The 14,991-nt window shown below is 51.2% G+C and overlaps 1 protein-coding gene across 1 annotated transcript in view; it reads right to left on the bottom strand.

The window, feature by feature from the left end:
- The window catches only part of cadm4 (cell adhesion molecule 4), a 210,442-nt gene that overhangs the window by 139,712 nt on the left and 55,739 nt on the right, over positions 1-14,991 (bottom strand). The window lies entirely within an intron of this gene.

The following is a 14,991-nucleotide window of genomic DNA, read 5'->3' as shown; positions in this document are numbered from 1 at the left end:
GCATCCGAGGAGCAGGAGAACCGACATTTCAGGCCGGAACCCTTCAGCAGGAATGAAGCTGGGAGCCTCGGGGGTGGGGAGATAAATGGGAGGTAACTCCTCAAATGCTGCCTGACCTGCTGTGCTTTCCCAGCAACACATTCTCGACACGTTTAAGTTGAGAGAAGAGAGATTTAAAAAAAACATGAGGGGCAACATTTTTACGCAGAGAGTGGCTCATGTGTGAAATGACCTTCCTGAGGAAGTTGAGGGGGGGTGGGTGTGGGGACAGTTGCAACGTTTAAAAGACATTTGGATAAGGACATGAGCAGGAAAGGGTTGGAGGGGGATGGGGCAGACAGCTGGGACTGGGTTAGTTTGGGGTTAGGGTCGGTATGGACTGGTTGGGCCAAAGGGTCTGTTTCCGTGCTGTAGGACTCTGCGATCCAAGTTCTAATCCGACACACTCACCACGTTTCCTCATATCACATTAACAGATTGATCGGTCACATCTGGGGAGAGACATTTCCACCCAATGCATGTGTATGAGTGTGTGTGTGTGTGAGAGAGTGTGTGTGTGAGAGAGCGTGTTTGTGACAGAGTGCGTGCGTGTGTGTGTGTGTGTGTGTGAGAGAGAGTGTGTGTGTGTGCACGTGTGTGTGTGTGTGTGTGAGTGCGAGTGTGCAGTTGTCTGTGTGTGAGTGTGCATGTGTCTGTATGTGATGTGTATGTGTCTGTGTGCGTGTGACTGTGTGTGTTGGTGTGTTTGAGTGCGTGTGCGTGTAAGTGTGTGTGTGTCTGTGTGAGTGTTTGTGAGTGAGCATGTGCCTGTGTGTGTGTGTCTGTGAGACTGTGTGTGTGTATGAGACTGTGTGTGTGTGTCTGTGTGTGTGTGTAAGTGTGTGAGTGTGTGTTTGTGTGTGTAAGTGCGTGTGTGTATGTGAGTGCGTGTGTGTGCAACTGTGTGTGTGTCTCTGTGTGTATGAGTGCGTGTGTATGTGTCTGTGAGAGTGTGTGTGAGTGTGAAGGTGTCTGTGAGACTGTGTGTAACTGTGTGTGTGTGTGTGTCTCTGTGTGTATGAGTGCGTGTGTATGTGTCTGTGTGAGTGTGTGCGAGTGTGAAGGTGTCTGTGAGACTGTGTGTAACTGTGTGTGTGTGTGTGTGAGTGCGTGTGAGTGCGTGTGTGAGTGTGAGTCACTGTGTGTGTGCGTGTGACTGTGTGACTGTGAGTGAGTGTGAGTGAGTGAATGAGTGAGCGTGTGTGAGTGAGTGTGTGTCTGTGAGTGAGTGAGTGAGTGACTGTGTGTGTGTGTGTATATATATATATATATATATATATATAAGGAGGTCTTTTGGGGTTTCCCTCTCTGGATTTTGAGTCTGACCAGAATCCCAGTCACCCTGAACGGAGGAAATTGTTTCTGTCCATCTACCGCTCCCCGTTCCCCTCAGTATTTGTTTTAGTTGTTCATGGAATGGCCATGTATTTGTTCTTCATCTCTATATCCCTGGAGAAGGTGCTGGTCACTTGCTTTCTTGAACCCTTTCAGTCCCTCTGGTATGGAGAGCCCGGCGGTGCTGTTAGGTAGGGAATTCCAGGATTTTGTTCAAATGCAACAAGACCGGGATGATTCCCTGCTTTGGATATGGGTACAGCGGGAGAAATCAGTAATGGCAACACAAATCAAATGTGAAGGGGTAATTGTTCGATTCTCTCTTAATGGAGGTGGACATTGCCTGGCACGATTACACCCTGACTGCTCCTTGGCATCGATCAACCCAATACTGAAAGTGTGCGCGCAAGTGGACATTAACATTCACACCTCACAAATGTGGTAACGAGGACAATACATTCCGGCCAGCCAGCAACACCCACAAATGAACAAAACACTGGCCCAACAAATCCACACCAACCCTCCAAAGAATAACCCACCGAGACTGATTCCCCTAAACTATCGAGTAAAAAATGAGGTCTGCAGATGCTGGAGATCACAGCTGCAAATGTGTTGCTGATCAAAGCACAGCAGGCCAGGCAGCATCTCAGGAATAGAGAGTTCGACGTTTCGAGCATAAGCCCTTCATAAACTATCGCTCTACATTTAACCCTGACTAATGCACCTAACCTGCACATCTCTGGACACTATGGGACAATTTAGCATGGCCAATCCATCCAAACCTGCACATCCCTGGGCACTATGGGACAATTTAGCATGGCCAATCCACCCTAACCTGCACATCCCTGAGCACTATGGGACAATTTAGCATGGCAAATCCACCCTAACCTACACATCGTTGGACACTATGGGACAATTTAGCATGGCCAATCCACCCTAACCTGCACATCCCTGGGCACTATGGGACAATTTAGCATGGCCAATCCACCCTAACCTGCACATCCCTGGGCACTATGGGTAATTTAGCATGGCCAATCCACCCTAACCTGCACATCCCTGGGCACTATGGGTAATTTAACATGGCTAATCCACCCTATCCTACATATCTTTGGGCTGTGGGAGGAGCACGTGGAGGATCCCACACAGACACGGTGAGAATCGGCAAGCTCCACACAGACAGTCACCCGAGGGTGGAATCACACCCAGGTCCTTGGTGCTGTGAGGCAGCAGTGCTAACCACTGAGCCACTGTGCCACCCAAAATAAGTACCAGGCAATTATCACCTCCAACTAGAGAGAGTGTAACATTGCCCCTTGACATTCAATGGCGTTACCATCACTGAATCCCCTCACTATCGACATCCTTATGGGGGATTACCATTGACCAGAAACTCAACTGCTGTAGGCAGTATAAATACAATGACGACAAGAGACCGGGAATCCTGCCGAGAGTAAAGCATCTCCTGACTCCCCAACGCCTCTGACGCTCCCCGTGTTTATGTGGTTGGTCCAGTTGAGATTCTGGTCAATGGTAACCCCGCCCCCAGGATGTCGATAGTGGGAGGATTCAGTGATGGTAACGCCATTGAATGTCAAGGGGCGACGGTTAGTCTCTCTCCTGTTGGAGATGGTCACTGCCTGGCATTTGTGTGGCACAGATGTCACTTGGCATTGACCTACCAACCCAATATTTTGAAAGGGCACACGCGCATATGCATGAGGCCAGAATCGCTGTCATAGAGATGTACAGCACGGAAACAGACCCTTCGGCCCAACTCGTCCATGCCGACCCAGTTATCCCAACCCAATCTAGTCCCGTTTGCCAGCACTTGGCCCATATCCCTCCAAACCCTTCCTATTCACACGCCCATCCAGATGCCTTTAAAATGTTGTAATTGTACCAGCCTCCACCATTTCCTCTGGCAGCTCATTCCATACACTTACCACCCTCTGCGTGAAAACGTTGCCCCTTAGGTCCTTTTTATATCTTTCACCTCTCACCCTAAACCTATGCCCCTCTAGTTCTGGACTCCTCCACCCCAGGGAAAAGACCTTGTCTATTTATCCTATCCACATCCCTCCTGGTTTTATAACCCTCAGCCTCTGACGCTCCAGGGAAAACAGCCCCAGCCTGTTCAGCCTCTCCCTGTAGCTCAAACCCTCCAACCCTGGCAACATTCTGGTAAATCTTTTCTGAACCCTTTCAAGTTTCACAACATCTTTCCGATAGGAAGGAGACCAGAATTGTACGCAATATTCCAAAAGTGGCCTAACCAATGTCCTGTAACATGACCTCCCAACTCCTACACTCAATACTCTGACCAATACAGGAAAATCAGTGGATGGGAGCCAGTATTTCAACTGATTAAGGAGCAGCAGTCTTGGGGTGGGTGGGGTGAGTGATTAAGTTAAGAGGGGAATCTCATCGCAACAACTCAAGAGTTCAGACAAATTGTATTCTATTTGCAAAGGCACACCCCTCAGACTGAGAGCAGACTCAAAGAGGATTAAGAAATGATCCGCCTGTGATGTTTAAGATTACGCTCCGGATGATTACAAATGATTTGATGGTTTCTCTCCCTTGACTCTATCACCTCCGCTGGGATAGGAGGGAGGATCTGAGATTGCAAAGCTGTGGTGAGCAAGGACACAAACAAGAGGAATAAAATCCCCCCTGGAAACAGGGATTCAGGCAGCCCAGAGAGTCACACTGAGCAAAGGGAGGGCTCAGCTATGACCTGACTGACTGCAGCAACAGATCAGAAGGGCAGAACGGCCAGTTTTTGCAACAGAGCACGAACATACTGAAGAGAGAGTGACTGACAGTGGGTTAGAAGGTTAATAAGGTGACCCCAAGACAGGGTGAGGCTGGGTAACAGGTTTTGAGGAGATTAACGAAGCTCTTTACATTTAAGAAGAATTCTGTTAAACACTGACATTTCCCTCTTGTGATCAGTTGATACTGAAGGGAATTATACCACTCACTAATATATTCAAGAGGATTACATCAAGAATATTTTGAGAAGGGAGCACTAATCCCTGGCTTACTGTGAAGTATTCATTCCTCATCAGGACGGAAACTTAATCTTGACAACACAATTCTTTCTTCTGTGTGAAAAGTTAAAAATCACACAACACTAGGTTATAGTCCAACAGGTTTAATTGGAAGCACACTAGCTTTTGGAGCGACGCTCCTCCATCAGGTGATTGTGGAGATATGTGGAGATATCTTCTGTGAAGATACAGTTCATCAGTGGATTGTGAGCAGTCAGAAATAAAAAAAAACCCTCAATGTCCAGGAACAGAAATGGCACAAACTTAAAAGGCATCTGGCTGGGTATCTGAATAGGAAGGGCTGAGAGGGATATGGGCCAAGTGCTGGCAAATGGGACTAGATTAAGTTAGGATATCTGGTCAGCATGGACGAGTTGGGCCGAAGGGTCTGTTCCCGTTCTGTACATCTCAATGTTTAGATTCAGGGTAGAGCTCGCTCTACTCTTCAGACACAAAGTAGACTGAAAGTAAAGCTCCCTCTACACTGTCATCCAACAAACACTCCCAGACAGGTACAGCACAGGGTTAGGCACAGAGTAAAGCTCTCTTTGCTACCTTCCCCCCACCCTACTCCCTGACCTATCACCTCCATCCCCACCCCCATTCACCTATTGTACTCTTTGCTACCTTCCCCCACCCTACTCCTTGACCTATCACCTCCATCCCCTCCCCCACTCACCTATTGTACTCTTTGCTGCCTTCCCCCACCCTCCCCTCAACCTATCACCTCTATCCCCACCCCCACTCACCTATTGTACTCTTTGCTACCTACACCCCACCCTCCTCCCTGACCTATCACCTCTATCCCCACCCCCACTCACCTATTGTACTCTTTGCTACCTACCCCCCACCCTCCTCCCTGACATATCACCTCCATCCCCTCCCCACTCACCTATTGTACTCTAGGCTACTTTCTCCCCACCCCCATCCCCCTCTCATTTATCTCTCCACCCTGCAGGCACTCTGTCTTTATTCCTGATGAAGGGCTTTTGCCTGAAATGTCAAATTTCCTGCTTCTCGGATGCTGCCGGACCTGCTGTGTTTTTCCAGCACCACTCTAATCCAGACTCTGGTTTCCAGCATCTGCAGCCCTTGTGGTAAAAACAGAGTAAAGCTCCCTCAACTTTGTCTTTATCAAACACTCCCAGGACAAGTAGAGTCTTGGGTTAGATGCAGTGTAAAGTTCCCCCGACTCTTTTAAACTGAAGATAAATCTCCCTCTACACTGTCCCCCGTGAAACACTCCCAGGACAGGGACAGCACGGGGTTAGATACAGAGTAAAGCTCCCTCTACACTGTCCCCCGTCAAACACTCCCAGGACAGGGACAGCACGGGGTTAGATACAGAGTAAAGCTCTCTCTACACTGTTCCCCATCAAACACTCCCAGGACAGGGACAGCACGGGGTTAGATACAGAGTAAAGCTTCCTCTACACTTCCTCATTTGGATAAGGACATGAATAAGAAATGTGTGGAGGGATATTGACCAGGAGCAGTCAGGTGGGACTAGTTTAATTTGTGATTATAGTCAGCATGGACTGGTTGGGCTGAAGGGTCTGTTTCCGTACTGTATGATTCTATGACTCTACGACAGGGACAGCACAGGGTAAATGTCAGAGTAAAGGTCTCTCTACACACTTCCGGGTTGGAGTGCTGATGAGATATTCCAATATTAATGTGATACTCTGATGTCACTGGGGCCTTTCCATTCTATACTATCCCAATGGACCCCAACCTTTCCCATTATCTCCCATCCCATACAATCCCAATGGATCCAACCCTTTCCCATTCACTCTCATTCCATACCATCCCAATGGACCCAGCCCTTTCCCATTCACTCCCACCCGACACAATCCCAATGGACCCAACCCTTTCCCATTCACTCCCACTCTACACCATTCCAATGGACCCAACCCTTTCCCATTCACTCCCACTCTACACCATTCCAATGGACCCAACCCATTCACTCCCACTCTGCACTCCCAACCCTTTCCTATTCATTGTCACTCTACAGCATCCCAATGATCCTACATGGCTCCCAAATGCCCAATATCATCCCAGAAACAAATGTCCCTTGGGTTTGGAAAGTACAGACTGCAGAGGGATGGAGCATGCTGGGAAATGCAGTGTACATCGCCCTCTCATTGTCAGAGGCCAGGGGACCCTTGTGCTTCCCTGAGTGACCTGTCTCTGATGGGGAGACACCAGGAGCACATTCTCTGATGATCCAGGAGATACAACAAGGTTCGATCCATCACCCAGTCTAACAGCATCACCCTGAAGTCCCAAAGAGAGTGATAAATATCAAGATCCCATTTGATATTTCTCCCAGCACGGCCCTCTCAAACACCCTTGTCCTCTCTCTCTCACTCACTAGTTCAAAGGAATTCAACACACCATACAGCACCAACTTACGTTGACATGGCGTGTTCTCAAGGAGCTTTGATTTGAGATTAATCAGGGAGTGTATATCTCAGTGTCAGCTCCTGCCACTTCGGCAACATGGTTTCAAACACACGGTGTGGCTCAAATCATTCACCAAAGTCTAATTCCAAAACCCCATCAAAATGGTGACGGGCATTCGGAATGGACAGCTAATACTGCTTGGGTTGCAGGAAGACCCGAGATGTACGGTCCACTGATAAAACACAGGCCCTCTTAAATCCAACAGGGAACTCAAGAGAAATGATTCTGCTCTGAGAAGGTTTGGGGTGGGGGACTTGCTCCCACATCTGTAGCCACCTCCAGTCACTACATCCCTCCCTATGTCTGTAACCCCCTGCAGCCCCTACACCCCCTCCCTATCTCTGTAACCCCCTTCAGTCCCTACACACCCTCCCCATCCCTGTAACCCCCTCCAGCCCCTACACCCCCTCCCTATCTCTGTAACCCCCTCCAGCCCCTACACCCCTCCCTATCTCTGTAACCCCCTCCAGACCCTAACCCCTCCCTATCTCTGTAATCCCCTCCAGCCCCTAACCCCTTCCTATCTCTGTAACTCCTGCAGCCCCTACACCCCCTCCCTATCGCTGTAACTCTCCTTCAGCCCCTACACCCCCTTCCTATCTCTGTAACCCCCTCCAGCCCCTACACCCCCTACCTATCTCTGTAACCCCTTCCAGCCCCTACACCCCCTCCCTATCTCCGTAACCCCCTCCAGATCTACACCCCCTCCCTATCTCTGTAACCCCCTCCAACCCCTACACCCCCTACCTATCTCTGTAACCCCCTCCAGCCCCTACACCCCCTACCTATCTCTGTAACCCCTTCCAGCCCCTACACCCCCTCCCTATCTCCGTAACCCCCTCCAGCCCCTACACCCCCTCCCTATCTCTATAACCTCCTCCAGCCCCTACAACCCCCCGAGGTTGCAAGGTGGGGTGGGAGGGGGGAGGTCCTGACCTCTGCAATTCCCTCCCTAAGCCACTCCCATGCCCCTCTCCTGTCTGTCTCACCTCCTCAAAACCCTCAGCCCTCTATGACTGAAATACAGAACGAGAGACGTCAGAAATGTGAAACACAAGCAGAAAGTGCTGGAAGAGCTCAGCAGGTCTGGCACTGTCTGTGCAGAGAGGAAGAGAGAGAGAAAAACACAGAGTGAACACGTCAAGTCCAGTCGGATTCCAGAAAGGTCACTGGAAATGCAATCCAGTGGGTGGCACAGTGGTTAGCACTGCTGCCTCACAGCGCCAGAGACCCGGGTTCAATTCCCGCCTCAGGCGACTGACTGTGTGGAGTTTGCACATTCTCCCCGTGTCTGCGTGGGTTTCCTCCGGGTGCTCCGGTTTCCTCCCACAGTCCAAAGATGTGTGGGTCAGGTGAATTGGCCATGCTAAATTGCCCGGAGTGTTAGGTAAGGGGTAAATGTAGGGGTATGGGTGGGTTGCGCTTCGGCGGGTCGGTGTGGACTTGTTGGGCCGAAGGGCCTGTTTCCACACTGTAAGTAATCTAATCTAATCTCTGCTTTCTGTCTCCGCAGATGCTGCCAGACCTGCTGAGTTTCTCCAGCATCTTCTGCATTTGTGTTGGATTGAGCTGTTCCATCTTTGGTCTCTGATTTTTCTGCATGTGTTTCACTCTCTGACGCAGAGTCTCCTGCACGATACAACGGGTTTGTCTGTTCAATGATTGCTGCTGTTTGATGACAATGATGGGTTACGGCAAAGGAAAATTCTTCAAGAAAGGATGAAAGGTCAGACTTTGCCTTGGGCCAGAATTATTCCCCCTCCTGTGCTGTTTGGTATTTGCAGCTTATGTACCAGTCAGTTCAGCTCCGTCTGAGCATTGTTTGTGGAATATTTATAACAGCTCCATCACAATCCCAGGAACTCAACTGCACTGCCTCTGCACATTATTCATCTCCAGCCCATGATAGACATTCAAACCCATCTCCGCACAATATCAAACTGGATTATCACACTCCCTCAGCACTGACCCTCCGACAGTGCGGCACTCCCTCAGCACTGACCCTCCGACAGTGCGGCGCTCCCTCAGCACTGACCCTCCGACAGTGCGGCACTCCCTCAGCACTGACACTCCAACAGTATGGCACTCCCTCAGCACTGACCCTCCGACAGTGCCCACTCACTTAGCACTGATCCTCCAACAGGGCAGCACTCCCTCAGCACTGACCCTCTGACAGTGCCCATTCCCTCAGCACTGACCCTCCGACAGTGTGGCACTCCCTCAGTACTGACCCTCCGACAGTGCGGCACTCCCTCAGCACTGACCCTCCGACAGTGCCCACTCCCTCAGCACTGACCCTCCGACAGTGCGGCCCTCCCTCAGCACTGACCCTCCGACAGTGCGGCACTCCCTCAGCACTGACCCTCTGACAGTGCGGCACTCCCTCAGCACTGACCCTCCGACAGTGCGGCACTCCCTCAGTTCAGGATGAACAGTAAAGCAGTATTCCGTGCCCACTGCTGAACCTAATGCTGAATCTATGTTACACTGGTGATGGGGTGTGTGCATTGGCAGTAACCTCTTCGGGCATATTGAGTGACAGAGGGCATTTTGTTTGTCTGAGTTGGCAGTGAGTTAGTGAGGCACATGATTGTTCTCCGTGTATCTGTTCAGATGTCAGTCTCAGAGCTGAGGCAAAGCGTTTCTGAATGTGGTTATGTGTGAGACGGGAGAGCAGTTTCCCTCCTCTGTGTTTCCCAGTCAATAATTCTGCATTTTATTGCAATGATAAATATGAAGAGATTCTGTCACACTCTAACCTTGATGCATGAACTGAATTGGAAAAGGTAATGGGTACCAAGAGCAGGCCACACTATATTCTGCGTGTCTGACATAGCTTTTCTGCTGACACAGTATCGTTGTCACGGGGATGGACCCGTCACAGGGACATGCACAAACGCTGATACAACACCTCGAGGGAGATGTCGCTCCAGGATCTATCTTCCTCAACTTGTGCCAACGCTGCCCACGCTTTGGGGTTCTCCCTCACACAGGCAGCTAAACCTCCTCCTCATGACTCCCCATCTCCGAATGGGCACCGTGGCCCTTCGGCCCAACCTGTCCATGCCGCCCAGCTTTCCCAGCGTCCCCCTGGCCTGACCTTGGCCAAGATAGAGTCATCGTCATGGAGTCCCCTACAGCACGGAAACAGACCCCTTCGGCCCAACCAGTCCACTCCGACTCTAATTCCAAACTAAACTAGTCCCACACCTGCCCGCTCCTGGCCCATCCCCTTCCACCCCTTTCCTGCTCACGTTCTTATCCAAATGTCTTTTAAACATTGTAACCGTCCCCACACCCCCCACTTTCTCAGGAAGGTCATTCCACACGAACCACTCTCTGGGTAAAAACACTTATCTCACATATCTCTTTTATATCTTTCCCCTCTCCCCCAAAACCTATGCCCCTCTAGTCCTGGACTCCCCCACTCCAGGGAAAAGACTTTGTCTATTTATCCTATCCATGCCCCTCATGATTTTATAAACCTCTATAAGGTCACCCCTCAGCCTCCGACGCTCCAGGGAAAACAGCCCCAGCCTGTTCAGCCTCTCCCTGTAGCCCAAACCCATCCAACCCTGGCCACATCCTTGTAAATCTTTTTTGAACCCTTTCAAGTTTCACAACATCCTTCCTTTCAGAGGGAGAGCAGAATTGTACATAGTCGTCTAAATGTGGCCTAACCAATGTCCTGTACAGCCACGACATGACCTCCCAACTCCTGTACTCAGACCAGTAAAGGAAAGCATAAGAACAGCATCAATGCCTGCAATCTACCCCCTCAGGCAGCCCCTTCCAAACCCACAGCCGCTCCCATCTAGAAGGATAAGGGGGCAGCAGGTACATGGGAACACCACCCGCTGAGAGTTCCCCTCCCCTCACCATCCCGACTTGGAAATACATCGGCCATTCCTTCCTGGGTCAGAATCCTGGAATTTCCTCTCTCAGGGACATTGTGGGTCTACATGCAGTGTGCGATGGGTTGACCCACACTGCCCCTGAGGGAATTCCATGTCTGTCTCGCGCTGTCTGAACACCTGATGATCTGTGTGTTTGCTCTGCTCCGCCCGCACTGCTCACAACTCAAAGCTTTTCACTGTACTCAGGGACATGTGACTACAATAAATCAAATCAAATTTTGACACCAGTGACAGTGGAAGAATATCGATATATTTCCAAGGCAGAATGGTGAGTGGCCTCTGTGTGTCTGTGGGATCTGTGTGTGTATATGATCAGTGTGTGTGTGTGTGTGTGTGTGTGTGTGTGTGTGTGTGTGTGTGTGTGTGTGTGTGTGTGTGTGTGTGTGTGTGTGTCAGTGCGTGAGTGTGTGTCTGTGTCTGAGTGTCAGTGCGTGAGTGTGTGTCTGTGTGTGTGTGTGTGTGTGTGTGTGAGTGTTGTGGGTGTGTGAATGTGTGTGTGTATGTGTGTGTGTGTCAGTGCGTGAGTGTGTGTCTGTGTGTGTGTGAGAGTGTGTGAGTATGTATGTGAGTGTGTGTGTGTGTGAGAGAGAGTGTGTGTCTCTGTATGTGAATGTGTGTGTTTCTGTGTCTGTGTGTGTGTGTGTGAGTATGTGAATGTGTGTGTGTGTTTGTGTGTCTGTGTGTGTGAATGTGTGTGTGTGTCAGTGCGTGAGTGTGTGTCTGTGTGTGTGTGAGAGTGTGTGAGTATGTATGTGAGTGTGTGTGTGTGTGAGAGAGAGTGTGTGTCTCTGTATGTGAATGTGTGTGTTTCTGTGTCTGTGTGTGTGTGTGTGAGTATGTGAATGTGTGTGTGTGTGTGTGTTTCTGTGTGTGTGAGTGTGTGTCTGTGTATGTGAATGTGTGTGTCTGTATGTGTGTGTGTGTGTGTGTGAGTGTGTGTTGTGTGTGTGTCTGTGTGTAGGTTTCTGTGTGTGTGTGTCTGTGTATGTGAATGTGTGTGTGTGTGTGTGTGTGTGTGTCGGGGGTGGTGTCTGTCTGTCTGTCTGTCTGTCTGTAACACCCTGACTGTCGAGTTTCTGATTTGCCAGTTATGGTGCCCCAGAAGGTGCCATGAATTGACAGATATTCACCCGCGCTGAAATTAGCTGCAGCTGTTCAAACAGACTTTGGCCCCTTGACTGAATTTTTAAATAATTAAAAACTATGACAGAAAACAGTTTTCTAATTAAGTCGGGAGAAACGAGCAGACTTCCTTTCAGCTGCCTCGTGGGTTTGAAGATGCCAAGGGGCAAACGCAATGTTGCGATTAAAAACTTGTGGGTGAGATGGGTGTCAAAGTTCGGTGTGAGCCTCTGGCATTGTAAAGATTGGCGTGCTTGGACCGACCCCGCATCAACATGACCTTTATTAAACATTCACAGCATTAGTCAGCTTTCAGAGTCATTCCTTTCATGTCTCAGACAAATGTTAAAAAAGAACAGGAGCAGGTGTAGTCCATTCGGCCCTTCTAACCGGCTCTGCCGTCCAACGTGATCATGGCTGATCAGCCAACTCACTCTCCCGTTCCTGCTTTCTCTACCTGTACCCTCAGACCCACCAGCAACAACAGCTCCTCCTGCCCGGAATCTCTCGCTGCCTCCCTCTCCAATTCATCCCACTCTGACTCACCTTCCAAATCGTCCTCCCTTTCCAGCATAAGACATAGGAGCAGAAACTAGGCCATTCAGCCCATCGCCAATCAATCATGGCTAATAGGTTTCTCATTCCCATTCTCCTGCCTTCTCCCAGTAACCCTGGATCCCCTTGATATTCAAGAACTTATCTATCCCAGTCTTAAATATCCTCAATGATCCGGCCTCTACAGCCTCTTGTGGCAGTGAATTCCGTAGATTCCCCACTCTCTGGCTGAAGAGGTTTCTCCTTATCTCCATTCTGAAAGGTCATCCCTTCACCACTAAGGCTGTGCCCTTGGGTCCTCACCCTTCCTACTAATGGAAACATCTCCCTCATTCCCAACCGTTTAGCAGTTCCTGGAGCACCTCTACCCTTCCAAGCAGCACCTCCCGAATCGCTGCATGGAATTCCTCCCCGACGTTCCCACCTCATTCCCCAATCCGTGTCCCTCCGATGGTGGAACCACCTTGGGGGAACACAGTCTCCCTCGTCGACTCGATCGATACTTCTTCCCCCCCACCGGGGATTATAAACGCCCCAATACAATCTCCCCCGTAACCTTCTCTGTGGCACTCCCTCAGCACTGACCCTCCGACAGTGCGGCACTCCCTCAGCACTGACCCTCCGACAGTGCCCACTCCCTCAGCACTGACTCTCCGACAGTGTGGCACTCCCTCAGCACTGACCCTCCAACAGTGCCCACTCCCTCAGCACTGACCCTCCGACAGTGCGGCACTCCCTCAGCACTGACCCTCCGACAGTGCCCACTCCCTCAGCACTGACCCTCCGACAGTGCGGCGCTCCCTCAGCACTGACCCTCCGACAGTGCGGCGCTCCCTCAGCACTGACCTTCCGACAGTGCAGGGCTCCCTCAGCACTGACCCTCCGACAGTGCAGCACTCCCTCAGCACTGACCCTCCGACAGTGCAGCACTCCCTCAGCACTCACCATCCGACAGTGCGGCACTCCCTCAGCACTGACCCTCCGACAGTGTGGTGCTCCCTCAGCACTGACCCTCCGACAGTGCCCACTCCCTCAGCACTGACCTTCCGACAGTGCAGCACTCCCTCAGCACTGACCCTCCGACAGTGCAGGGGTCCCTCAGCACTCACCCTCCGACAGTGCGGCACTCCCTCAGCACTGACCCTCGGACAGTGCGGTGCTCCCTCAGCACTGACCCTCCGACAGTGCGGCACTCCCTCCGCACTGATCCTCCGACAGTGTGGCACTCCCTCAGCACTGACCTTCCGACAGTGCGGCACTCCCTCCGCACTGATCCTCCGACAGTGCGGCACTCCCTCAGCACTGACCTTCCGACAGTGCGGCCCTCCCTCAGCACTGACCTTCCGACAGTGCGGCCCTCCCTCAGCACTGACCCTCCGACAGTGCGGCCCTCCCTCAGCACTGACCCTCCGACAGTGCGGCACTCCCTCAGCACTGACCCTCCAACAGTGCGGCGCTCCCTCAGCACTGACCCTCCGACAGTGCGGCCCTCCCTCAGTGGTGATAAATAATGACATCACATTGCAGATTGGTCACTGTGTTGAGGGAATTCTGTCCTTACTGGCTGAGTGGGAAAATGTGGGTTGAGAAAAGAAAGAAAGAGAGGAGAGGGATGAAAAAGGACAAAGAGAGAAAGAGAGAGAGAGAGAGAGAGAGACCGGCCCTGGGCCTGATAACTTGGGAGTTATGCAAAGAATTTCTTTAATTTGTCAAAAGTGGGTGGTTTGAATTACACAGCATTATAATTCGAACTGAAGAGGTTTTGCTTGGTTCGGTTTTTTAACAATAACTGCTAATTGATCTCTGTACAGAATAAAAGCTGCTGTCTTCCTCCAGGCAATTCCAGTCATGAATAAACATTCACTGCCTCATGTCAGACCCTCCATCATCGCCACACTCAGCCGGATCCAGCTCCTCCAACCCTCACTCCACCTCCAACCCTCACTCCACCTCCAACCCTCACTCCACCTCCAACCCTCACTCCACCCTCAATCCCACACTCCACCTCCAATCCCACACTCCACCCTCAATCCCACACTCCACCTCCAATCCCACACTCCACCTCCAATCCCACACTCCACCTCCGATTCCTCACTCCCTCCCTCCACCTCCAACCCCTCACCCCACCTCCAACCCCACACTCCACCTCCAACCCTCACTCCACCTCCAACCCCTCACTCCACCCTCAATCCCTCACTCCCTCACTCCACCTCCAACCCCTCACTCCACCCCAATCCCTCACTCCCTCCCTCCACCTCCAATCCCACACTCCACCTCCGATTCCTCACTCCCTCACTCCACCTCCAACCCCTCACTCCACCTCCAATCCCTCAATCCCTCACACCGCCTCCAATCCCTCACTCCCTCACTCCACCTCCAATCCCTCACTCCCTCACTCCACCTCCAACCCCTCACTCCACCTCCAATCACTCCCTCACTCTGCCTCCAATCACTCACTCCCTCACTCTGCCTCCAATCCCTCACTCCCTCCCTCCACCTCCAAC

Source organism: Hemiscyllium ocellatum, chromosome 38 (assembly GCF_020745735.1).
Source record: "Hemiscyllium ocellatum isolate sHemOce1 chromosome 38, sHemOce1.pat.X.cur, whole genome shotgun sequence".
In the NCBI taxonomy this organism is placed as follows: domain Eukaryota; kingdom Metazoa; phylum Chordata; class Chondrichthyes; order Orectolobiformes; family Hemiscylliidae; genus Hemiscyllium; species Hemiscyllium ocellatum.
This window is presented reverse-complemented; position numbering and strand designations above follow the sequence as displayed.